At 46.0% G+C, this 24831-nt stretch overlaps 23 non-coding genes across 23 annotated transcripts; all 23 read right to left on the bottom strand.

The window, feature by feature from the left end:
* Positions 1-142: 142 nt before the first annotated feature.
* Positions 143-214, bottom strand: trnae-cuc (transfer RNA glutamic acid (anticodon CUC)). The gene has a single exon. It is a non-coding gene; the product is annotated as a tRNA-Glu (tRNA).
* A 2473-nt stretch (positions 215-2687) lies between these two features.
* Positions 2688-2759, bottom strand: trnae-cuc (transfer RNA glutamic acid (anticodon CUC)). The gene has a single exon. It is a non-coding gene; the product is annotated as a tRNA-Glu (tRNA).
* A 975-nt stretch (positions 2760-3734) lies between these two features.
* Positions 3735-3806, bottom strand: trnae-cuc (transfer RNA glutamic acid (anticodon CUC)). The gene has a single exon. It is a non-coding gene; the product is annotated as a tRNA-Glu (tRNA).
* Positions 3807-3915: 109 nt separating this feature from the next.
* Positions 3916-3987, bottom strand: trnae-cuc (transfer RNA glutamic acid (anticodon CUC)). The gene has a single exon. It is a non-coding gene; the product is annotated as a tRNA-Glu (tRNA).
* Positions 3988-7219: 3232 nt separating this feature from the next.
* trnae-cuc (transfer RNA glutamic acid (anticodon CUC)) lies at positions 7220-7291 on the bottom strand. Its single transcript has one exon. It is a non-coding gene; the product is annotated as a tRNA-Glu (tRNA).
* A 109-nt stretch (positions 7292-7400) lies between these two features.
* Positions 7401-7472, bottom strand: trnae-cuc (transfer RNA glutamic acid (anticodon CUC)). Its single transcript has one exon. It is a non-coding gene; the product is annotated as a tRNA-Glu (tRNA).
* A 1165-nt stretch (positions 7473-8637) lies between these two features.
* trnae-cuc (transfer RNA glutamic acid (anticodon CUC)) lies at positions 8638-8709 on the bottom strand. Its single transcript has one exon. It is a non-coding gene; the product is annotated as a tRNA-Glu (tRNA).
* A 2042-nt stretch (positions 8710-10751) lies between these two features.
* trnae-cuc (transfer RNA glutamic acid (anticodon CUC)) lies at positions 10752-10823 on the bottom strand. The gene has a single exon. It is a non-coding gene; the product is annotated as a tRNA-Glu (tRNA).
* Positions 10824-13062: 2239 nt separating this feature from the next.
* Positions 13063-13134, bottom strand: trnae-cuc (transfer RNA glutamic acid (anticodon CUC)). The gene has a single exon. It is a non-coding gene; the product is annotated as a tRNA-Glu (tRNA).
* A 1073-nt stretch (positions 13135-14207) lies between these two features.
* On the bottom strand, positions 14208-14279 carry trnae-cuc (transfer RNA glutamic acid (anticodon CUC)). The gene has a single exon. It is a non-coding gene; the product is annotated as a tRNA-Glu (tRNA).
* A 984-nt stretch (positions 14280-15263) lies between these two features.
* On the bottom strand, positions 15264-15335 carry trnae-cuc (transfer RNA glutamic acid (anticodon CUC)). Its single transcript has one exon. It is a non-coding gene; the product is annotated as a tRNA-Glu (tRNA).
* A 109-nt stretch (positions 15336-15444) lies between these two features.
* On the bottom strand, positions 15445-15516 carry trnae-cuc (transfer RNA glutamic acid (anticodon CUC)). Its single transcript has one exon. It is a non-coding gene; the product is annotated as a tRNA-Glu (tRNA).
* A 984-nt stretch (positions 15517-16500) lies between these two features.
* Positions 16501-16572, bottom strand: trnae-cuc (transfer RNA glutamic acid (anticodon CUC)). The gene has a single exon. It is a non-coding gene; the product is annotated as a tRNA-Glu (tRNA).
* Positions 16573-17763: 1191 nt separating this feature from the next.
* On the bottom strand, positions 17764-17835 carry trnae-cuc (transfer RNA glutamic acid (anticodon CUC)). The gene has a single exon. It is a non-coding gene; the product is annotated as a tRNA-Glu (tRNA).
* Positions 17836-18819: 984 nt separating this feature from the next.
* Positions 18820-18891, bottom strand: trnae-cuc (transfer RNA glutamic acid (anticodon CUC)). The gene has a single exon. It is a non-coding gene; the product is annotated as a tRNA-Glu (tRNA).
* A 109-nt stretch (positions 18892-19000) lies between these two features.
* Positions 19001-19072, bottom strand: trnae-cuc (transfer RNA glutamic acid (anticodon CUC)). The gene has a single exon. It is a non-coding gene; the product is annotated as a tRNA-Glu (tRNA).
* A 984-nt stretch (positions 19073-20056) lies between these two features.
* trnae-cuc (transfer RNA glutamic acid (anticodon CUC)) lies at positions 20057-20128 on the bottom strand. The gene has a single exon. It is a non-coding gene; the product is annotated as a tRNA-Glu (tRNA).
* Positions 20129-20237: 109 nt separating this feature from the next.
* Positions 20238-20309, bottom strand: trnae-cuc (transfer RNA glutamic acid (anticodon CUC)). The gene has a single exon. It is a non-coding gene; the product is annotated as a tRNA-Glu (tRNA).
* A 984-nt stretch (positions 20310-21293) lies between these two features.
* Positions 21294-21365, bottom strand: trnae-cuc (transfer RNA glutamic acid (anticodon CUC)). The gene has a single exon. It is a non-coding gene; the product is annotated as a tRNA-Glu (tRNA).
* Positions 21366-21474: 109 nt separating this feature from the next.
* trnae-cuc (transfer RNA glutamic acid (anticodon CUC)) lies at positions 21475-21546 on the bottom strand. The gene has a single exon. It is a non-coding gene; the product is annotated as a tRNA-Glu (tRNA).
* A 984-nt stretch (positions 21547-22530) lies between these two features.
* trnae-cuc (transfer RNA glutamic acid (anticodon CUC)) lies at positions 22531-22602 on the bottom strand. The gene has a single exon. It is a non-coding gene; the product is annotated as a tRNA-Glu (tRNA).
* A 109-nt stretch (positions 22603-22711) lies between these two features.
* On the bottom strand, positions 22712-22783 carry trnae-cuc (transfer RNA glutamic acid (anticodon CUC)). Its single transcript has one exon. It is a non-coding gene; the product is annotated as a tRNA-Glu (tRNA).
* A 1165-nt stretch (positions 22784-23948) lies between these two features.
* On the bottom strand, positions 23949-24020 carry trnae-cuc (transfer RNA glutamic acid (anticodon CUC)). The gene has a single exon. It is a non-coding gene; the product is annotated as a tRNA-Glu (tRNA).
* Positions 24021-24831: the final 811 nt, after the last annotated feature.

The raw sequence follows: 24831 nt of genomic DNA, 5'->3' as shown, positions 1-24831 counted from the left end.
AGCGCCGAATCCTAACCACTAGACCACCAGGGAAGGGTCCTACAGTGCAAATTGGTTCCCAGTGTGAGCTGGTACATATGTGCGATAACTTTCTATATTCATAGTGACAGGTTGCACAAGTAAACATGTAGCAAAAGAGTAGTTCCCTGACCGGGAATCGAACCCGGGCCGCGGCGGTGAGAGCGCCGAATCCTAACCACTAGACCACCAGGGAAGGGTACTAGAGTGAAAATCGGTTCCCAGTGTGAGCTGGTACATACAGTTGAAGTCGTAAGTTTCCATCCACTTAGGCTGGAGTCATTAAAACCTGTTTGTCAACCCCTCCACACATTTCTTGTTAACAAACTATAGTTTTGGCAGTCGGTTAGGACATCTACTTTGTGCATGACACAAGTAATTTTTCCAACAATTGTTTACAGACCGATTATTTCACTTATAATTCAGTGTATCACAAATCCAGTGGGTCAGAAGTTTACATACACTAAGTTGGCTGTGCCTTTAAACAGTTTGGAAAATTCCCGAAAATGATGTCATGGCTTAGAAGCTTAGAAGCTTCTGATAGGTTAATTGACATCCTTTGAGTCAATTGGAGGTGTACCTGTAGATGTATTTCAAGGCCTACCTTCAAACTCAGTGCCTCTTTGCTTGACTCCATGGGAAAACCAAAGGAAATCAGCCAAGACCTCAGAAAAAAAATGTAGACCTCCACAAATCTGGTTCATCCTTGGGAGCAATTTCCAAACGCCTGAAGGTACCTCGCTCATCTGTAGAAACAATAGTACGCAAGTATAAACACCATGGGACCACGCAGGAGTCATACCGCTCAGGAAGGAGACTCGTTCTGTCTCCTAGAGATTCCCGAAAATGATGTCATGGCTTAGAAGCTTAGAAGCTTCTGATAGGTTAATTGACATCCTTTGAGTCAATTGGAGGTGTACCTGTAGATGTACTTTGGGTCGAAAAGTGAAAATCCATCCCACAACCTTGTGAAGATGCTGGAGGAAACAGGTACAAAATGGTCTATATCCACAGGCAAACGAGTCCTATATCGAACAGGGGGAGGCTCCCAAGCCGAAGAACACATCCCAACCGTGAAGCACAGCATCATGTTGTGGGGGTGCTTTGCTGCAGGAGGGTCTGGTGCACCACTAGAACACCTGGGAAGGACACTGCAGGGCAAATCAGTTTGCAATTTGAAGTGGTACATATGTGCGACAACCTACTAAATTCATAGTGACAGGTTGCACAAGTAAACAAGGAGCATAGACTATTTCCCTGACCGGGAATCGAACCCGGGCCGCGGCGGTGAGAGCGCCGAATCCTAACCACTTGACCACCAGGGAAGGGTCCCACAGTGCAAATTGGTTCCCAGTGTGAGCTGGTACATATGTGCGATAACCTTCCATATTCATAGTGACAGGTTGCACAAGTAAACATGTAGCAAAAGAGTAGTTCCCTGACCGGGAATCAAACCCGGGCCGCGGCGGTGAGAACGCCAAATCCTAACCACTAGACCACCAGGGAAGGGTACTAGAGTGAAAATCGGTTCCCAGTGTGAGCTGGTACATACAGTTGAAGTCGTAAGTTTCCATCCACTTAGGCTGGAGTCATTAAAACCTGTTTGTCAACCCCTCCACACATTTCTTGTTAACAAACTATAGTTTTGGCAGTCGGTTAGGACATCTACTTTGTGCATGACACAAGTAATTTTTCCAACAATTGTTTACAGACCGATTATTTCACTTATAATTCAGTGTATCACAAATCCAGATGGTCAGAAGTTTACATACACTAAGTTGGCTGTGCCTTTAAACAGTTTGTAAAATTCCCGAAAATGATGTCATGGCTTAGAAGCTTAGAAGCTTCTGATAGGTTAATTGACATCCTTTGAGTCAATTGGAGGTGTACCTGTAGATGTATTTCAAGGCCTACCTTCAAACTCAGTGCCTCTTTGCTTGACTCCATGGGAAAACCAAAGGAAATCAGCCAAGACCTCAGAAAAAAAATGTAGACCTCCACAAATCTGGTTCATCCTTGGGAGCAATTTCCAAACGCCTGAAGGTACCTCGCTCATCTGTAGAAACAATAGTACGCAAGTATAAACACCATGGGACCACGCAGGAGTCATACCGCTCAGGAAGGAGACTCGTTCTGTCTCCTAGAGATGAACGTACTTTGGGTCGAAGAAGTGCAAATCCATCCCAGAACAACAGCAAAGGACCTTGTGAAGATGCTGGAGGAAACAGGTACAAAATGGTCTATATCCACAGGCAAACGAGTCCTATATCGAACAGGGGGAGGCTCCCAAGCCGAAGAACACATCCCAACCGTGAAGCACAGCATCATGTTGTGGGGGTGCTTTGCTGCAGGAGGGTCTGGTGCACTAGAACACCTGGGAAGGACACTGCAGGGCAAATCAGTTTGCAATTTGAAGTGGTACATATGTGCGACAACCTACTAAATTCATAGTGACAGGTTGCACAAGTAAACAAGGAGCATAGACTATTTCCCTGACCGGGAATCGAACCCAGGCCGCAGCGGTGAGAGCGCCGAATCCTAACCACTAGACCACCAGGGAAGGGTCCTACAGTGCAAATTGGTTCCCAGTGTGAGCTGGTACATATGTGCGATAACCTTCCATATTCATAGTGACAGGTTGCACAAGTAAACATGTAGCAAAAGAGTAGTTCCCTGACCGGGAATCGAACCCGGGCCGCGGCGGTGAGAGCGCCGAATCCTAACCACTAGACCACCAGGGAAGGGTACTAGAGTGAAAATCGGTTCCCAGTGTGAGCTGGTACATACAGTTGAAGTCGTAAGTTTCCATCCACTTAGGCTGGAGTCATTAAAACCTGTTTGTCAACCCCTCCACACATTTCTTGTTAACAAACTATAGTTTTGGCAGTCGGTTAGGACATCTACTTTGTGCATGACACAAGTAATTTTTCCAACAATTGTTTACAGACCGATTATTTCACTTATAATTCAGTGTATCACAAATCCAGTGGGTCAGAAGTTTACATACACTAAGTTGGCTGTGCCTTTAAACAGTTTGGAAAATTCCCGAAAATGATGTCATGGCTTAGAAGCTTAGAAGCTTCTGATAGGTGAATTGACATCCTTTGAGTCAATTGGAGGTGTACCTGTAGATGTATTTCAAGGCCTACCTTCAAACTCAGTGCCTCTTTGCTTGACTCCATGGGAAAACCAAAGGAAATCAGCCAAGACCTCAGAAAAAAAATGTAGACCTCCACAAATCTGGTTCATCCTTGGGAGCAATTTCCAAACGCCTGAAGGTACCTCGCTCATCTGTAGAAACAATAGTACGCAAGTATAAACACCATGGGACCACGCAGGAGTCATACCGCTCAGGAAGGAGACTCGTTCTGTCTCCTAGAGATGAAAGTACTTTGGGTCGAAAAGTGCAAATCCATCCCAGAACAACAGCAAAGGACCTTGTGAAGATGCTGGAGGAAACAGGTACAAAATGGTCTATATCCACAGGCAAACGAGTCCTATATCGAACACAGCAAGCCGAAGAACACATCCCAACCGTGAAGCACAGCATCATGTTGTGGGGGTGCTTTGCTGCAGGAGGGTCTGGTGCACCACTAGAACACCTGGGAAGGACACTGCAGGGCAAATCAGTTTGCAATTTGAAGTGGTACATATGTGCGACAACCTACTAAATTCATAGTGACAGGTTGCACAAGTAAACAAGGAGCATAGACTATTTCCCTGACCGGGAATCGAACCCGGGCCGCGGCGGTGAGAGCGCCGAATCCTAACCACTAGACCACCAGGGAAGGGTCCTACAGTGCAAATTGGTTCCCAGTGTGAGCTGGTACATATGTGCGATAACCTTTCATATTCATAGTGACAGGTTGCACAAGTAAACATGTAGCAAAAGAGTAGTTCCCTGACCGGGAATCGAACCCGGGCCGCGGCGGTGAGAGCGCCGAATCCTAACCACTAGACCACCAGGGAAGGGTACTAGAGTGAAAATCGGTTCCCAGTGTGAGCTGGTACATACAGTTGAAGTTGTAAGTTTCCATCCACTTAGGCTGGAGTCATTAAAACCTGTTTGTCAACCCCTCCACACATTTCTTGTTAACAAACTATAGTTTTGGCAGTCGGTTAGGACATCTACTTTGTGCATGACACAAGTAATTTTTCCAACAATTGTTTACAGACCGATTATTTCACTTATAATTCAGTGTATCACAAATCCAGTGGGTCAGAAGTTTACATACACTAAGTTGGCTGTGCCTTTAAACAGTTTGGAAAATTCCCGAAAATGATGTCATGGCTTAGAAGCTTAGAAGCTTCTGATAGGTTAATTGACATCCTTTGAGTCAATTGGAGGTGTACCTGTAGATGTATTTCAAGGCCTACCTTCAAACTTAGTGCCTCTTTGCTTGACTCCATGGGAAAACCAAAGGAAATCAGCCAAGACCTCAGAAAAAAAATGTAGACCTCCACAAATCTGGTTCATCCTTGGGAGCAATTTCCAAACGCCTGAAGGTACCTCGCTCATCTGTAGAAACAATAGTACGCAAGTATAAACACCATGGGACCACGCAGGAGTCATACCGCTCAGGAAGGAGACTCGTTCTGTCTCCTAGAGATGAACGTACTTTGGGTCGAAAAGTGCAAATCCATCCCAGAACAACAGCAAAGGAACTTGTGAAGATGCTGGAGGAAACAGGTACAAAATGGTCTATATCCACAGGCAAACGAGTCCTATATCGAACTGGGGGAGGCTCCCAAGCCGAAGAACACATCCCAACCGTGAAGCACAGCATCATGTTGTGGGGGTGCTTTGCTGCAGGAGGGTCTGGTGCACCACTAGAACACCTGGGAAGGACACTGCAGGGCAAATCAGTTTGCAATTTGAAGTGGTACATATGTGCGACAACCTACTAAATTCATAGTGACAGGTTGCACAAGTAAACAAGGAGCATAGACTATTTCCCTGACCGGGAATCGAACCCGGGCCGCGGCGGTGAGAGCGCCGAATCCTAACCACTTGACCACCAGGGAAGGGTCCCCCAGTGCAAATTGGTTCCCAGTGTGAGCTGGTACATATGTGCGATAACCTTCCATATTCATAGTGACAGGTTGCACAAGTAAACATGTAGCAAAAGAGTAGTTCCCTGACCGGGAATCAAACCCGGGCCGCGGCGGTGAGAACGCCAAATCCTAACCACTAGACCACCAGGGAAGGGTACTAGAGTGAAAATCGGTTCCCAGTGTGAGCTGGTACATACAGTTGAAGTCGTAAGTTTCCATCCACTTAGGCTGGAGTCATTAAAACCTGTTTGTCAACCCCTCCACACATTTCTTGTTAACAAACTATAGTTTTGGCAGTCGTTTAGGACATCTACTTTGTGCATGACACAAGTAATTGTTCCAACAATTGTTTACAGACCGATTATTTCACTTATAATTCAGTGTATCACAAATCCAGTGGGTCAGAAGTTTACATACACTAAGTTGGCTGTGCCTTTAAACAGTTTGGAATATTCCCGAAAATGATGTCATGGCTTAGAAGCTTAGAAGCTTCTGATAGGTTAATTGACATCCTTTGAGTCAATTGGAGGTGTACCTGTAGATGTATTTCAAGGCCTACCTTCAAACTCAGTGCCTCTTTGCTTGAATCCATGGGAAAACCAAAGGAAATCAGCCAAGACCTCAGAAAAAAAATGTAGACCTCCACAAATCTGGTTCATCCTTGGGAGCAATTTCCAAACGCCTGAAGGTACCTCGCTCATCTGTAGAAACAATAGTACGCAAGTATAAACACCATGGGACCACGCAGGAGTCATACCGCTCAGGAAGGAGACTCGTTCTGTCTCCTAGAGATGAACGTACTTTGGGTCGAAAAGTGCAAATCCATCCCAGAACAACAGCAAAGGACCTTGTGAAGATGCTGGAGGAAACAGGTACAAAATGGTCTATATCCACAGGCAAACGAGTCCTATATCGAAGAGGGGGAGGCTCGCAAGCCGAAGAACACATCCCAACCGTGAAGCACAGCATCATGTTGTGGGGGTGCTTTGCTGCAGGAGGGTCTGGTGCACCACTAGAACACCTGGGAAGGACACTGCAGGGCAAATCAGTTTGCAATTTGAAGTGGTACATATGTGCGACAACCTACTAAATTCATAGTGACAGGTTGCACAAGTAAACAAGGAGCATAGACTATTTCCCTGACCGGGAATCGAACCCAGGCCGCGGCGGTGAGAGCGCCGAATCCTAACCACTAGACCACCAGGGAAGGGTCCTACAGTGCAAATTGGTTCCCAGTGTGAGCTGGTACATACAGTTGAAGTCGTAAGTTTCCATCCACTTAGGCTGGAGTCATTAAAACCTGTTTGTCAACCCCTCCACACATTTCTTGTTAACAAACTATAGTTTTGGCAGTCGGTTAGGACATCTACTTTGTGCATGACACAAGTAATTTTTCCAACAATTGTTTACAGACCGATTATTTCACTTATAATTCAGTGTATCACAAATCCAGTGGGTCAGAAGTTTACATACACTAAGTTGGCTGTGCCTTTAAACAGTTTGGAAAATTCCCGAAAATGATGTCATGGCTTAGAAGCTTAGAAGCTTCTGATAGGTTAATTGACATCCTTTGAGTCAATTGGAGGTGTACCTGTAGATGTATTTCAAGGCCTACCTTCAAACTCAGTGCCTCTTTGCTTGGGAAAACCAAAGGAAATCAGAAGACCTCAGAAAAAAAATGTAGACCACTGGTTCATCCTTGGGAGCAATTTCCAAACGCCTGAAGGTACCTCGCTCATCTGTAGAAACAATAGTACGCAAGTCATACCGCTCAGGAAGGAGACTCGTTCTGTCTCCTAGAGATGAACGTACTTTGGGTCGAAAAGTGCAAATCCATCCCAGAACAACAGCAAAGGACCTTGTGAAGATGCTGGAGGAAACAGGTACAAAATGGTCTATATCCACAGGCAAACGAGTCCTATATCGAACAGGGGGAGGCTCCCAAGCCGAAGAACACATCCCAACCGTGAAGCACAGCATCATGTTGTGGGGGTGCTTTGCTGCAGGAGGGTCTGGTGCACCACTAGAACACCTGGGAAGGACACTGCAGGGCAAATCAGTTTGCAATTTGAAGTGGTACATATGTGCGACAACCTACTAAATTCATAGTGACAGGTTGCACAAGTAAACAAGGAGCATAGACTATTTCCCTGACCGGGAATCGAACCCGGGCCGCGGCGGTGAGAGCGCCGAATCCTAACCACTAGACCACCAGGGAAGGGTCCTACAGTGCAAATTGGTTCCCAGTGTGAGCTGGTACATATGTGCGATAACCTTCCATATTCATAGTGACAGGTTGCACAAGTAAACATGTAGCAAAAGAGTAGTTCCCTGACCGGGAATCGAACCCGGGCCGCGGCGGTGAGAGCGCCGAATCCTAACCACTAGACCACCAGGGAAGGGTACTAGAGTGAAAATCGGTTCCCAGTGTGAGCTGGTACATACAGTTGAAGTCGTAAGTTTCCATCCACTTAGGCTGGAGTCATTAAAACCTGTTTGTCAACCCCTCCACACATTTCTTGTTAACAAACTATAGTTTTGGCAGTCGGTTAGGACATCTACTTTGTGCATGACACAAGTAATTTTTCCAACAATTGTTTACAGACCGATTATTTCACTTATAATTCAGTGTATCACAAATCCAGTGGGTCAGAAGTTTACATACACTAAGTTGGCTGTGCCTTTAAACAGTTTGGAAAATTCCCGAAAATGATGTCATGGCTTAGAAGCTTAGAAGCTTCTGATAGGTTAATTGACATCCTTTGAGTCAATTGGAGGTGTACCTGTAGATGTATTTCAAGGCCTACCTTCAAACTCAGTGCCTCTTTGCTTGACTCCATGGGAAAACCAAAGGAAATCAGCCAAGACCTCAGAAAAAAAATGTAGACCTCCACAAATCTGGTTCATCCTTGGGAGCAATTTCCAAACGCCTGAAGGTACCTCGCTCATCTGTAGAAACAATAGTACGCAAGTATAAACACCATGGGACCACGCAGGAGTCATACCGCTCAGGAAGGAGACTCGTTCTGTCTCCTAGAGATGAACGTACTTTGGGTCGAAAAGTGCAAATCCATCCCAGAACAACAGCAAAGTACCTTGTGAAGATGCTGGAGGAAACAGGTACAAAATGGTCTATATCCACAGGCAAACGAGTCCTATATCGAACAGGGGGAGGCTCCCAAGCCGAAGAACACATCCCAACCGTGAAGCACAGCATCATGTTGTGGGGGTGCTTTGCTGCAGGAGGGTCTGGTGCACCACTAGAACACCTGGGAAGGACACTGCAGGGCAAATCAGTTTGCAATTTGAAGTGGTACATATGTGCGACAACCTACTAAATTCATAGTGACAGGTTGCACAAGTAAACAAGGAGCATAGACTATTTCCCTGACCGGGAATCGAACCCGGGCCGCAGCGGTGAGAGCGCCGAATCCTAACCACTAGACCACCAGGGAAGGGTCCTACAGTGCAAATTGGTTCCCAGTGTGAGCTGGTACATATGTGCGATAACCTTCCATATTCATAGTGACAGGTTGCACAAGTAAACATGTAGCAAAAGAGTTGTTCCCTGACCGGGAATCGAACCCGGGCCGCGGCGGTGAGAGCGCCGAATCCTAACCACTAGACCACCAGGGAAGGGTACTAGAGTGAAAATCGGTTCCCAGTGTGAGCTGGTACATACAGTTGAAGTCGTAAGTTTCCATCCACTTAGGCTGGAGTCATTAAAACCTGTTTGTCAACCCCTCCACACATTTCTTGTTAACAAACTATAGTTTTGGCAGTCGGTTAGGACATCTACTTTGTGCATGACACAAGTAATTTTTCCAACAATTGTTTACAGACCGATTATTTCACTTATAATTCAGTGTATCACAAATCCAGTGGGTCAGAAGTTTACATACACTAAGTTGGCTGTGCCTTTAAACAGTTTGGAAAATTCCCGAAAATGATGTCATGGCTTAGAAGCTTAGAAGCTTCTGATAGGTTAATTGACATCCTTTGAGTCAATTGGAGGTGTACCTGTAGATGTATTTCAAGGCCTACCTTCAAACTCAGTGCCTCTTTGCTTGACTCCATGGGAAAACCAAAGGAAATCAGCCAAGACCTCAGAAAAAAAATGTAGACCTCCACAAATCTGGTTCATCCTTGGGAGCAATTTCCAAACGCCTGAAGGTACCTCGCTCATCTGTAGAAACAATAGTACGCAAGTATAAACACCATGGGACCACGCAGGAGTCATACCGCTCAGGAAGGAGACTCGTTCTGTCTCCTAGAGATGAACGTACTTTGGGTCGAAAAGTGCAAATCCATCCCAGAACAACAGCAAAGGACCTTGTGAAGATGCTGGAGGAAACAGGTACAAAATGGTCTATATCCACAGGCAAACAAGTCCTATATCGAACACAGCAAGCCGAAGAACACATCCCAACCGTGAAGCACAGCATCATGTTGTGGGGGTGCTTTGCTGCAGGAGGGTCTGGTGCACCACTAGAACACCTGGGAAGGACACTGCAGGGCAAATCAGTTTGCAATTTGAAGTGGTACATATGTGCGACAACCTACTAAATTCATAGTGACAGGTTGCACAAGTAAACAAGGAGCATAGACTATTTCCCTGACCGGGAATCGAACCCAGGCCGCGGCGGTGAGAGCGCCGAATCCTAACCACTAGACCACCAGGGAAGGGTCCTACAGCGCAAATTGGTTCCCAGTGTGAGCTGGTACATACAGTTGAAGTCGTAAGTTTCCATCCACTTAGGCTGGAGTCATTAAAACCTGTTTGTCAACCCCTCCACACATTTCTTGTTAACAAACTATAGTTTTGGCAGTCGTTTAGGACATCTACTTTGTGCATGACACAAGTAATTGTTCCAACAATTGTTTACAGACCGATTATTTCACTTATAATTCAGTGTATCACAAATCCAGTGGGTCAGAAGTTTACATACACTAAGTTGGCTGTGCCTTTAAACAGTTTGGAAAATTCCCGAAAATGATGTCATGGCTTAGAAGCTTAGAAGCTTCTGATAGGTTAATTGACATCCTTTGAGTCAATTGGAGGTGTACCTGTAGATGTATTTCAAGGCCTACCTTCAAACTCAGTGCCTCTTTGCTTGAATCCATGGGAAAACCAAAGGAAATCAGCCAAGACCTCAGAAAAAAAATGTAGACCTCCACAAATCTGGTTCATCCTTGGGAGCAATTTCCAAACGCCTGAAGGTACCTCGCTCATCTGTAGAAACAATAGTACGCAAGTATAAACACCATGGGACCACGCAGGAGTCATACCGCTCAGGAAGGAGACTCGTTCTGTCTCCTAGAGATGAACGTACTTTGGGTCGAAAAGTGCAAATCCATCCCAGAACAACAGCAAAGGACCTTGTGAAGATGCTGGAGGAAACAGGTACAAAATGGTCTATATCCACAGGCAAACGAGTCCTATATCGAAGAGGGGGAGGCTCGCAAGCCGAAGAACACATCCCAACCGTGAAGCACAGCATCATGTTGTGGGGGTGCTTTGCTGCAGGAGGGTCTGGTGCACCACTAGAACACCTGGGAAGGACACTGCAGGGCAAATCAGTTTGCAATTTGAAGTGGTACATATGTGCGACAACCTACTAAATTCATAGTGACAGGTTGCACAAGTAAACATATTTCCCTGACCGGGAGAGCGGTAGTTCCCTGACCGGGAATCGAACCCGGGCCGCGGCGGTGAGAGCGCCGAATCCTAACCACTAGACCACCAGGGAAGGGTACTACAGTGCAAATCGGTTCCCAGTGTGAGCTGGTACATACAGTTGAAGTCGTAAGTTTCCATCCACTTAGGCTGGAGTCATTAAAACCTGTTTGTCAACCCCTCCACACATTTCTTGTTAACAAACTATAGTTTTGGCAGTCGGTTAGGACATCTACTTTGTGCATGACACAAGTAATTTTTCCAACAATTGTTTACAGACCGATTATTTCACTTATAATTCAGTGTATCACAAATCCAGTGGGTCAGAAGTTTACATACACTAAGTTGGCTGTGCCTTTAAACAGTTTGGAAAATTCCCGAAAATGATGTCATGGCTTAGAAGCTTAGAAGCTTCTGATAGGTTAATTGACATCCTTTGAGTCAATTGGAGGTGTACCTGTAGATGTATTTCAAGGCCTACCTTCAAACTCAGTGCCTCTTTGCTTGACTCCATGGGAAAACCAAAGGAAATCAGCCAAGACCTCAGAAAAAAAATGTAGACCTCCACAAATCTGGTTCATCCTTGGGAGCAATTTCCAAACGCCTGAAGGTACCTCGCTCATCTGTAGAAACAATAGTACGCAAGTATAAACACCATGGGACCACGCAGGAGTCATACCGCTCAGGAAGGAGACTCGTTCTGTCTCCTAGAGATGAACGTACTTTGGGTCGAATGCAAATCCATCCCAGAACAACAGCAAAGGACCTTGTGAAGATGCTGGAGGAAACAGGTACAAAATGGTCTATATCCACAGGCAAACAAGTCCTATATCGAACACAGCAAGCCGAAGAACACATCCCAACCGTGAAGCACAGCATCATGTTGTGGGGGTGCTTTGCTGCAGGAGGGTCTGGTGCACCACTAGAACACCTGGGAAGGACACTGCAGGGCAAATCAGTTTGCAATTTGAAGTGGTACATATGTGCGACAACCTACTAAATTCATAGTGACAGGTTGCACAAGTAAACAAGGAGCATAGACTATTTCCCTGACCGGGAATCGAACCCCGCGGCGGTGAGGCCGCGGCGGTGAGAGCGCATACGTGCGATAACTCCTAACCACTAGACCACCAGGGAAGGGTCCTAACCAGACCACCAGGGAAGGGTACTAAATTGGTTCCCAGTGTGAGCTGGTACATACAGTTGAAGTCGTAAGTTTCCATCCACTTAGGCTGGAGTCATTAAAACCTGTTTGTCAACCCCTCCACACATTTCTTGTTAACAAACTATAGTTTTGGCAGTCGGTTAGGACATCTACTTTGTGCATGACACAAGTAATTTTTCCAACAATTGTTTACAGACCGATTATTTCACTTATAATTCAGTGTATCACAAATCCAGTGGGTCAGAAGTTTACATACACTAAGTTGGCTGTGCCTTTAAACAGTTTGGAAAATTCCCGAAAATGATGTCATGGCTTAGAAGCTTAGAAGCTTCTGATAGGTTAATTGACATCCTTTGAGTCAATTGGAGGTGTACCTGTAGATGTATTTCAAGGCCTACCTTCAAACTCAGTGCCTCTTTGCTTGAATCCATGGGAAAACCAAAGGAAATCAGCCAAGACCTCAGAAAAAAAATGTAGACCTCCACAAATCTGGTTCATCCTTGGGAGCAATTTCCAAACGCCTGAAGGTACCTCGCTCATCTGTAGAAACAATAGTACGCAAGTATAAACACCATGGGACCACGCAGGAGTCATACCGCTCAGGAAGGAGACTCGTTCTGTCTCCTAGAGATGAACGTACTTTGGGTCGAAAAGTGCAAATCCATCCCAGAACAACAGCAAAGGACCTTGTGAAGATGCTGGAGGAAACAGGTACAAAATGGTCTATATCCACAGGCAAACGAGTCCTATATCGAAGAGGGGGAGGCTCGCAAGCCGAAGAACACATCCCAACCGTGAAGCACAGCATCATGTTGTGGGGGTGCTTTGCTGCAGGAGGGTCTGGTGCACCACTAGAACACCTGGGAAGGACACTGCAGGGCAAATCAGTTTGCAATTTGAAGTGGTACATATGTGCGACAACCTACTAAATTCATAGTGACAGGTTGCACAAGGAGCATAGACTATTTCCCTGACCGGGAATCGAACCCGGGCCGCAGCGGTGAGAGCGCCGAATCCTAACCACTAGACCACCAGGGAAGGGTCCTACAGTGCAAATTGGTTCCCAGTGTGAGCTGGTACATATGTGCGATAACCTTCCATATTCATAGTGACAGGTTGCACAAGTAAACATGTAGCAAAAGAGTAGTTCCCTGACCGGGAATCGAACCCGGGCCGCGGCGGTGAGAGCGCCGAATCCTAACCACTAGACCACCAGGGAAGGGTAGATGCTGGAGGAAACAGGTACAAAATGGTCTTTCTATATTCATAGTATATCCACAGGCAAACAAGTCCTATATCGAACACAGCAAGCCGAAGAACACATCCCAACCGTGAAGCACAGCATCATGTTGTGGGGGTGCTTTGCTGCAGGAGGGTCTGGTGCACCACTAGAACACCTGGGAAGGACACTGCAGGGCAAATCAGTTTGCAATTTGAAGTGGTACATACGTGCAACAACCTACTAAATTCATAGTGACAGGTTGCACAAGTAAACAAGGAGCATAGACTATTTCCCTAGATGTATTTCAAGGCCTACCTTCAAACTCAGTGCCTCTTTGCTTGACTCCATGGGAAAACCAAAGGAAATCAGCCAAGACCTCAGAAAAAAAATGTAGACCTCCACAAATCTGGTTCATCCTTTGGAGCAATTTCCAAACGCCTGAAGGTACCTCGCTCATCTGTAGAAACAATAGTACGCAAGTATAAACACCATGGGACCACGCAGGAGTCATACCGCTCAGGAAGGAGACTCGTTCTGTCTCCTAGAGATGAACGTACTTTGGGTCGAAAAGTGCAAATCCATCCCAGAACAACAGCAAAGGACCTTGTGAAGATGCTGGAGGAAACAGGTACAAAATGGTCTATATCCACAGGCAAACGAGTCCTATATCGAACAGGGGGAGGCTCCCAAGCCGAAGAACACATCCCAACCGTGAAGCACAGCATCATGTTGTGGGGGTGCTTTGCTGCAGGAGGGTCTGGTGCACCACTAGAACACCTGGGAAGGACACTGCAGGGCAAATCAGTTTGCAATTTGAAGTGGTACATATGTGCGACAACCTACTAAATTCATAGTGACAGGTTGCACAAGTAAACAAGGAGCATAGACTATTTCCCTGACCGGGAATCGAACCCGGCCGCGGCGGTGAGAGCGCCGAATCCTAACCACTAGACCACCAGGGAAGGGTCCTACAGTGCAAATTGGTTCCCAGTGTGAGCTGGTACATATGTGCGATAACTTCCATATTCATAGTGACAGGTTGCACAAGTAAACATGTAGCAAAAGAGTAGTTCCCTGACCGGGAATCGAACCCGGGCCGCGGCGGTGAGAGCGCCGAATCCTAACCACTAGACCACCAGGGAAGGGTACTAGAGTGAAAATCGGTTCCCAGTGTGAGCTGGTACATACAGTTGAAGTCGTAAGTTTCCATCCACTTAGGCTGGAGTCATTAAAACCTGTTTGTCAACCCCTCCACACATTTCTTGTTAACAAACTATAGTTTTGGCAGTCGGTTAGGACATCTACTTTGTGCATGACACAAGTAATTTTTCCAACAATTGTTTACAGACCGATTATTTCACTTATAATTCAGTGTATCACAAATCCAGTGGGTCAGAAGTTTACATACACTAAGTTGGCTGTGCCTTTAAACAGTTTGGAAAATTCCCGAAAATGATGTCATGGCTTAGAAGCTTAGAAGCTTCTGATAGGTTAATTGACATCCTTTGAGTCAATTGGAGGTGTACCTGTAGATGTATTTCAAGGCCTACCTTCAAACTCAGTGCCTCTTTGCTTGACTCCATGGGAAAACCAAAGGAAATCAGCCAAGACCTCAGAAAAAAAATGTAGACCTCCACAAATCTGGTTCATCCTTGGGAGCAATTTCCAAACGCCTGAAGGTACCTCGCTCATCTGTAGAAACAATAGTACGCAAGTATAAACACCATGGGACCACGCAGGAGTCATACCGCTCAGGAAGGAGACTCGTTCTGTCTCCTAGAGATGAACGTACTTTGGGTCGAAAAGTGCAAATCCATCCCAGAACAACAGCAAAGGACCTTGTGAAGATGCTGGAGGAAACAGGTACAAAATGGTCTATATCCACAGGCAAACGAGTCCTATATCGAACAGGGGGAGGCTCCCAAGCCGAAGAACACATCCCAACCGTGAAGCACAGCATCATGTTGTGGGGGTGCTTTGCTGCAGGAGGGTCTGGTGCACCACTAGAACACCTGGGAAGGACACTGCAGGGCAAATCAGTTTGCAATTTGAAGTGGTACATATGTGCGACAACCTACTAAATTCATAGTGACAGGTTGCACAAGTAAACAAGGAGCATAGACTATTTCCCTGACCGGGAATCGAACCCGGGCCGCGGCGGTGAGAGCGCCGAATCCTAACCACTAGACCACCAGGGAAGGGTCCTACAGTGCAAATTGGTTCCCAGTGTGAGCTGGTACATATGTGCGATAACCTTCCATATTCATAGTGACAGGTTGCACAAGTAAACATGTAGCAAAAGAGTAGTTCCCTGACCGGGAATCGAACCCGGGCCGCGGCGGTGAGAGCGCCGAATCCTAACCACTAGACCACCAGGGAAGGGTACTAGAGTGAAAATCGGTTCCCAGTGTGAGCTGGTACATACAGTTGAAGTCGTAAGTTTCCATCCACTTAGGCTGGAGTCATTAAAACCTGTTTGTCAACCCCTCCACACATTTCTTGTTAACAAACTATAGTTTTGGCAGTCGGTTAGGACATCTACTTTGTGCATGACACAAGTAATTTTTCCAACAATTGTTTACAGACCGATTATTTCACTTATAATTCAGTGTATCACAAATCCAGTGGGTCAGAAGTTTACATACACTAAGTTGGCTGTGCCTTTAAACAGTTTGGAAAATTCCCGAAAATGATGTCATGGCTTAGAAGCTTAGAAGCTTCTGATAGGTTAATTGACATCCTTTGAGTCAATTGGAGGTGTACCTGTAGATGTATTTCAAGGCCTACCTTCAAACTCAGTGCCTCTTTGCTTGACTCCATGGGAAAACCAAAGGAAATCAGCCAAGACCTCAGAAAAAAAATGTAGACCTCCACAAATCTGGTTCATCCTTGGGAGCAATTTCCAAACGCCTGAAGGTACCTCGCTCATCTGTAGAAACAATAGTACGCAAGTATAAACACCATGGGACCACGCAGGAGTCATACCGCTCAGGAAGGAGACTCGTTCTGTCTCCTAGAGATGAACGTACTTTGGGTCGAAAAGTGCAAATCCATCCCAGAACAACAGCAAAGGACCTTGTGAAGATGCTGGAGGAAACAGGTACAAAATGGTCTATATCCACAGGCAAACGAGTCCTATATCGAACAGGGGGAGGCTCCCAAGCCGAAGAACACATCCCAACCGTGAAGCACAGCATCATGTTGTGGGGGTGCTTTGCTGCAGGAGGGTCTGGTGCACCACTAGAACACCTGGGAAGGACACTGCAGGGCAAATCAGTTTGCAATTTGAAGTGGTACATATGTGCGACAACCTACTAAATTCATAGTGACAGGTTGCACAAGTAAACAAGGAGCATAGACTATTTCCCTGACCGGGAATCGAACCCGGGCCGCGGCGGTGAGAGCGCCGAATCCTAACCACTAGACCACCAGGGAAGGGTACTAGAGTGAAAATCGGTTCCCAGTGTGAGCTGGTACATACAGTTGAAGTCGTAAGTTTCCATCCACTTAGGCTGGAGTCATTAAAACCTGTTTGTCAACCCCTCCACACATTTCTTGTTAACAAACTATAGTTTTGGCAGTCGGTTAGGACATCTACTTTGTGCATGACACAAGTAATTTTTCCAACAATTGTTTACAGACCGATTATTTCACTTATAATTCAGTGTATCACAAATCCAGTGGGTCAGAAGTTTACATACACTAAGTTGGCTGTGCCTTTAAACAGTTTGGAAAATTCCCGAAAATGATGTCATGGCTTAGAAGCTTAGAAGCTTCTGATAGGTTAATTGACATCCTTTGAGTCAATTGGAGGTGTACCTGTAGATGTATTTCAAGGCCTACCTTCAAACTCAGTGCCTCTTTGCTTGACTCCATGGGAAAACCAAAGGAAATCAGCCAAGACCTCAGAAAAAAAATGTAGACCTCCACAAATCTGGTTCATCCTTGGGAGCAATTTCCAAACGCCTGAAGGTACCTCGCTCATCTGTAGAAACAATAGTACGCAAGTATAAACACCATGGGACCACGCAGGAGTCATACCGCTCAGGAAGGAGACTCGTTCTGTCTCCTAGAGATGAACGTACTTTGGGTCGAAAAGTGCAAATCCATCCCAGAACAACAGCAAAGGACCTTGTGAAGATGCTGGAGGAAACAGGTACAAAATGGTCTATATCCACAGGCAAACGAGTCCTATATCGAACAGGGGGAGGCTCCCAAGCCGAAGAACACATCCCAACCGTGAAGCACAGCATCATGTTGTGGGGGTGCTTTGCTGCAGGAGGGTCTGGTGCACCACTAGAACACCTGGGAAGGACACTGCAGGGCAAATCAGTTTGCAATTTGAAGTGGTACATATGTGCGACAACCTACTAAATTCATAGTGACAGGTTGCACAAGTAAACAAGGAGCATAACCACTAGACCACCAGGGAAGGGTATTTGGTTCCCTGACCGGGAATCGAACCCATGGGCCGCGGCGGTGAGAGCGCCGAATCCTAACCACTAGACCACCAGGGAAGGGTCCTACAGTGCAAATTGGTTCCCAGTGTGAGCTGGTACATATGTGCGATAACCTTCCATATTCATAGTGACAGGTTGCACAAGTAAACATGTAGCAAAAGAGTAGTTCCCTGACCGGGAATCGAACCCGGGCCGCGGCGGTGAGAGCGCCGAATCCTAACCACTAGACCACCAGGGAAGGGTACTAGAGTGAAAATCGGTTCCCAGTGTGAGCTGGTACATACAGTTGAAGTCGTAAGTTTCCATCCACTTAGGCTGGAGTCATTAAAACCTGTTTGTCAACCCCTCCACACATTTCTTGTTAACAAACTATAGTTTTGGCAGTCGGTTAGGACATCTACTTTGTGCATGACACAAGTAATTTTTCCAACAATTGTTTACAGACCGATTATTTCACTTATAATTCAGTGTATCACAAATCCAGTGGGTCAGAAGTTTACATACACTAAGTTGGCTGTGCCTTTAAACAGTTTGGAAAATTCCCGAAAATGATGTCATGGCTTAGAAGCTTAGAAGCTTCTGATAGGTTAATTGACATCCTTTGAGTCAATTGGAGGTGTACCTGTAGATGTATTTCAAGGCCTACCTTCAAACTCAGTGCCTCTTTGCTTGACTCCATGGGAAAACCAAAGGAAATCAGCCAAGACCTCAGAAAAAAAATGTAGACCTCCACAAATCTGGTTCATCCTTGGGAGCAATTTCCAAACGCCTGAAGGTACCTCGCTCATCTGTAGAAACAATAGTACGCAAGTATAAACACCATGGGACCACGCAGGAGTCATACCGCTCAGGAAGGAGACTCGTTCTGTCTCCTAGAGATGAACGTACTTTGGGTCGAAAAGTGCAAATCCATCCCAGAACAACAGCAAAGGACCTTGTGAAGATGCTGGAGGAAACAGGTACAAAATGGTCTATATCCACAGGCAAACGAGTCCTATATCGAACAGGGGGAGGCTCCCAAGCCGAAGAACACATCCCAACCGTGAAGCACAGCATCATGTTGTGGGGGTGCTTTGCTGCAGGAGGGTCTGGTGCACCACTAGAACACCTGGGAAGGACACTGCAGGGCAAATCAGTTTGCAATTTGAAGTGGTACATATGTGCGACAACCTACTAAATTCATAGTGACAGGTTGCACAAGTAAACAAGGAGCATAGACTATTTCCCTGACCGGGAATCGAACCCGGGCCGCGGCGGTGAGAGCGCCGAATCCTAACCACTAGACCACCAGGGAAGGGTCCTACAGTGCAAATTGGTTCCCAGTGTGAGCTGGTACATATGTGCGATAACTTTCCATATTCATAGTGACAGGTTGCACAAGTAAACATGTAGCAAAAGAGTAGTTCCCTGACCGGGAATCGAACCCGGGCCGCGGCGGTGAGAGCGCCGAATCCTAACCACTAGACCACCAGGGAAGGGTACTAGAGTGAAAATCGGTTCCCAGTGTGAGCTGGTACATACAGTTGAAGTCGTAAGTTTCCATCCACTTAGGCTGGAGTCATTAAAACCTGTTTGTCAACCCCTCCACACATTTCTTGTTAACAAACTATAGTTTTGGCAGTCGGTTAGGACATCTACTTTGTGCATGACACAAGTAATTTTTCCAACAATTGTTTACAGACCGATTATTTCACTTATAATTCAGTGTATCACAAATCCAGTGGGTCAGAAGTTTACATACACTAAGTTGGCTGTGCCTTTAAACAGTTTGGAAAATTCCCGAAAATGATGTCATGGCTTAGAAGCTTAGAAGCTTCTGATAGGTTAATTGACATCCTTTGAGTCAATTGGAGGTGTACCTGTAGATGTATTTCAAGGCCTACCTTCAAACTCAGTGCCTCTTTGCTTGACTCCATGGGAAAACCAAAGGAAATCAGCCAAGACCTCAGAAAAAAAATGTAGACCTCCACAAATCTGGTTCATCCTTGGGAGCAATTTCCAAACGCCTGAAGGTACCTCGCTCATCTGTAGAAACAATAGTACGCAAGTATAAACACCATGGGACCACGCAGGAGTCATACCGCTCAGGAAGGAGACTCGTTCTGTCTCCTAGAGATGAACGTACTTTGGGTCGAAAAGTGCAAATCCATCCCAGAACAACAGCAAAGGACCTTGTGAAGATGCTGGAGGAAACAGGTACAAAATGGTCTATATCCACAGGCAAACGAGTCCTATATCGAACAGGGGGAGGCTCCCAAGCCGAAGAACACATCCCAACCGTGAAGCACAGCATCATGTTGTGGGGGTGCTTTGCTGCAGGAGGGTCTGGTGCACCACTAGAACACCTGGGAAGGACACTGCAGGGCAAATCAGTTTGCAATTTGAAGTGGTACATATGTGCGACAACCTACTAAATTCATAGTGACAGGTTGCACAAGTAAACAAGGAGCATAGACTATTTCCCTGACCGGGAATCGAACCCGGGCCGCGGCGGTGAGAGCGCCGAATCCTAACCACTAGACCACCAGGGAAGGGTCCTACAGTGCAAATTGGTTCCCAGTGTGAGCTGGTACATATGTGCGATAACCTTCCATATTCATAGTGACAGGTTGCACAAGTAAACATGTAGCAAAAGAGTAGTTCCCTGACCGGGAATCGAACCCGGGCCGCGGCGGTGAGAGCGCCGAATCCTAACCACTAGACCACCAGGGAAGGGTACTAGAGTGAAAATCGGTTCCCAGTGTGAGCTGGTACATACAGTTGAAGTCGTAAGTTTCCATCCACTTAGGCTGGAGTCATTAAAACCTGTTTGTCAACCCCTCCACACATTTCTTGTTAACAAACTATAGTTTTGGCAGTCGGTTAGGACATCTACTTTGTGCATGACACAAGTAATTTTTCCAACAATTGTTTACAGACCGATTATTTCACTTATAATTCAGTGTATCACAAATCCAGTGGGTCAGAAGTTTACATACACTAAGTTGGCTGTGCCTTTAAACAGTTTGGAAAATTCCCGAAAATGATGTCATGGCTTAGAAGCTTAGAAGCTTCTGATAGGTTAATTGACATCCTTTGAGTCAATTGGAGGTGTACCTGTAGATGTATTTCAAGGCCTACCTTCAAACTCAGTGCCTCTTTGCTTGACTCCATGGGAAAACCAAAGGAAATCAGCCAAGACCTCAGAAAAAAAATGTAGACCTCCACAAATCTGGTTCATCCTTGGGAGCAATTTCCAAACGCCTGAAGGTACCTCGCTCATCTGTAGAAACAATAGTACGCAAGTATAAACACCATGGGACCACGCAGGAGTCATACCGCTCAGGAAGGAGACTCGTTCTGTCTCCTAGAGATGAACGTACTTTGGGTCGAAAAGTGCAAATCCATCCCAGAACAACAGCAAAGGACCTTGTGAAGATGCTGGAGGAAACAGGTACAAAATGGTCTATATCCACAGGCAAACGAGTCCTATATCGAACAGGGGGAGGCTCCCAAGCCGAAGAACACATCCCAACCGTGAAGCACAGCATCATGTTGTGGGGGTGCTTTGCTGCAGGAGGGTCTGGTGCACCACTAGAACACCTGGGAAGGACACTGCAGGGCAAATCAGTTTGCAATTTGAAGTGGTACATATGTGCGACAACCTACTAAATTCATAGTGACAGGTTGCACAAGTAAACAAGGAGCATAGACTATTTCCCTGACCGGGAATCGAACCCGGGCCGCGGCGGTGAGAGCGCCGAATCCTAACCACTAGACCACCAGGGAAGGGTCCTACAGTGCAAATTGGTTCCCAGTGTGAGCTGGTACATATGTGCGATAACCTTCCATATTCATAGTGACAGGTTGCACAAGTAAACATGTAGCAAAAGAGTAGTTCCCTGACCGGGAATCGAACCCGGGCCGCGGCGGTGAGAGCGCCGAATCCTAACCACTAGACCACCAGGGAAGGGTACTAGAGTGAAAATCGGTTCCCAGTGTGAGCTGGTACATACAGTTGAAGTCGTAAGTTTCCATCCACTTAGGCTGGAGTCATTAAAACCTGTTTGTCAACCCCTCCACACATTTCTTGTTAACAAACTATAGTTTTGGCAGTCGGTTAGGACATCTACTTTGTGCATGACACAAGTAATTTTTCCAACAATTGTTTACAGACCGATTATTTCACTTATAATTCAGTGTATCACAAATCCAGTGGGTCAGAAGTTTACATACACTAAGTTGGCTGTGCCTTTAAACAGTTTGGAAAATTCCCGAAAATGATGTCATGGCTTAGAAGCTTAGAAGCTTCTGATAGGTTAATTGACATCCTTTGAGTCAATTGGAGGTGTACCTGTAGATGTATTTCAAGGCCTACCTTCAAACTCAGTGCCTCTTTGCTTGACTCCATGGGAAAACCAAAGGAAATCAGCCAAGACCTCAGAAAAAAAATGTAGACCTCCACAAATCTGGTTCATCCTTGGGAGCAATTTCCAAACGCCTGAAGGTACCTCGCTCATCTGTAGAAACAATAGTACGCAAGTATAAACACCATGGGACCACGCAGGAGTCATACCGCTCAGGAAGGAGACTCGTTCTGTCTCCTAGAGATGAACGTACTTTGGGTCGAAAAGTGCAAATCCATCCCAGAACAACAGCAAAGGACCTTGTGAAGATGCTGGAGGAAACAGGTACAAAATGGTCTATATCCACAGGCAAACGAGTCCTATATCGAACAGGGGGAGGCTCCCAAGCCGAAGAACACATCCCAACCGTGAAGCACAGCATCATGTTGTGGGGGTGCTTTGCTGCAGGAGGGTCTGGTGCACCACTAGAACACCTGGGAAGGACACTGCAGGGCAAATCAGTTTGCAATTTGAAGTGGTACATATGTGCGACAACCTACTAAATTCATAGTGACAGGTTGCACAAGTAAACAAGGAGCATAGACTATTTCCCTGACCGGGAATCGAACCCGGGCCGCGGCGGTGAGAGCGCCGAATCCTAACCACTAGACCACCAGGGAAGGGTCCTACAGTGCAAATTGGTTCCCAGTGTGAGCTGGTACATATGTGCGATAACCTTCCATATTCATAGTGACAGGTTGCACAAGTAAACATGTAGCAAAAGAGTAGTTCCCTGACCGGGAATCGAACCCGGGCCGCGGCGGTGAGAGCGCCGAATCCTAACCACTAGACCACCAGGGAAGGGTACTAGAGTGAAAATCGGTTCCCAGTGTGAGCTGGTACATACAGTTGAAGTCGTAAGTTTCCATCCACTTAGGCTGGAGTCATTAAAACCTGTTTGTCAACCCCTCCACACATTTCTTGTTAACAAACTATAGTTTTGGCAGTCGGTTAGGACATCTACTTTGTGCATGACACAAGTAATTTTTCCAACAATTGTTTACAGACCGATTATTTCACTTATAATTCAGTGTATCACAAATCCAGTGGGTCAGAAGTTTACATACACTAAGTTGGCTGTGCCTTTAAACAGTTTGGAAAATTCCCGAAAATGATGTCATGGCTTAGAAGCTTAGAAGCTTCTGATAGGTTAATTGACATCCTTTGAGTCAATTGGAGGTGTACCTGTAGATGTATTTCAAGGCCTACCTTCAAACTCAGTGCCTCTTTGCTTGACTCCATGGGAAAACCAAAGGAAATCAGCCAAGACCTCAGAAAAAAAATGTAGACCTCCACAAATCTGGTTCATCCTTGGGAGCAATTTCCAAACGCCTGAAGGTACCTCGCTCATCTGTAGAAACAATAGTACGCAAGTATAAACACCATGGGACCACGCAGGAGTCATACCGCTCAGGAAGGAGACTCGTTCTGTCTCCTAGAGATGAACGTACTTTGGGTCGAAAAGTGCAAATCCATCCCAGAACAACAGCAAAGGACCTTGTGAAGATGCTGGAGGAAACAGGTACAAAATGGTCTATATCCACAGGCAAACGAGTCCTATATCGAACAGGGGGAGGCTCCCAAGCCGAAGAACACATCCCAACCGTGAAGCACAGCATCATGTTGTGGGGGTGCTTTGCTGCAGGAGGGTCTGGTGCACCACTAGAACACCTGGGAAGGACACTGCAGGGCAAATCAGTTTGCAATTTGAAGTGGTACATATGTGCGACAACCTACTAAATTCATAGTGACAGGTTGCACAAGTAAACAAGGAGCATAGACTATTTCCCTGACCGGGAATCGAACCCAGGCCGCGGCGGTGAGAGCGCCGAATCCTAACCACTAGACCACCAGGGAAGGGTCCTACAGTGCAAATTGGTTCCCAGTGTGAGCTGGTACATATGTGCGATAACCTTCCATATTCATAGTGACAGGTTGCACAAGTAAACATGTAGCAAAAGAGTTGTTCCCTGACCGGGAATCGAACCCGGGCCGCGGCGGTGAGAGCGCCGAATCCTAACCACTAGACCACCAGGGAAGGGTACTAGAGTGAAAATCGGTTCCCAGTGTGAGCTGGTACATACAGTTGAAGTCGTAAGTTTCCATCCACTTAGGCTGGAGTCATTAAAACCTGTTTGTCAACCCCTCCACACATTTCTTGTTAACAAACTATAGTTTTGGCAGTCGGTTAGGACATCTACTTTGTGCATGACACAAGTAATTTTTCCAACAATTGTTTACAGACCGATTATTTCACTTATAATTCAGTGTATCACAAATCCAGTGGGTCAGAAGTTTACATACACTAAGTTGGCTGTGCCTTTAAACAGTTTGGAAAATTCCCGAAAATGATGTCATGGCTTAGAAGCTTAGAAGCTTCTGATAGGTTAATTGACATCCTTTGAGTCAATTGGAGGTGTACCTGTAGATGTATTTCAAGGCCTACCTTCAAACTCAGTGCCTCTTTGCTTGACTCCATGGGAAAACCAAAGGAAATCAGCCAAGACCTCAGAAAAAAAATGTAGACCTCCACAAATCTGGTTCATCCTTGGGAGCAATTTCCAAACGCCTGAAGGTACCTCGCTCATCTGTAGAAACAATAGTACGCAAGTATAAACACCATGGGACCACGCAGGAGTCATACCGCTCAGGAAGGAGACTCGTTCTGTCTCCTAGAGATGAACGTACTTTGGGTCGAAAAGTGCAAATCCATCCCAGAACAACAGCAAAGGACCTTGTGAAGATGCTGGAGGAAACAGGTACAAAATGGTCTATATCCACAGGCAAACGAGTCCTATATCGAACACAGGCTCCCAAGCCGAAGAACACATCCCAACCGTGAAGCACAG

This window comes from Oncorhynchus clarkii, unplaced genomic scaffold, assembly GCF_045791955.1.
Source record: "Oncorhynchus clarkii lewisi isolate Uvic-CL-2024 unplaced genomic scaffold, UVic_Ocla_1.0 unplaced_contig_2103_pilon_pilon, whole genome shotgun sequence".
NCBI lineage: Eukaryota > Metazoa > Chordata > Actinopteri > Salmoniformes > Salmonidae > Oncorhynchus > Oncorhynchus clarkii.
Note: the sequence above shows the minus strand (reverse complement) of the source record. Positions and strands in the feature narration are given on the sequence as shown.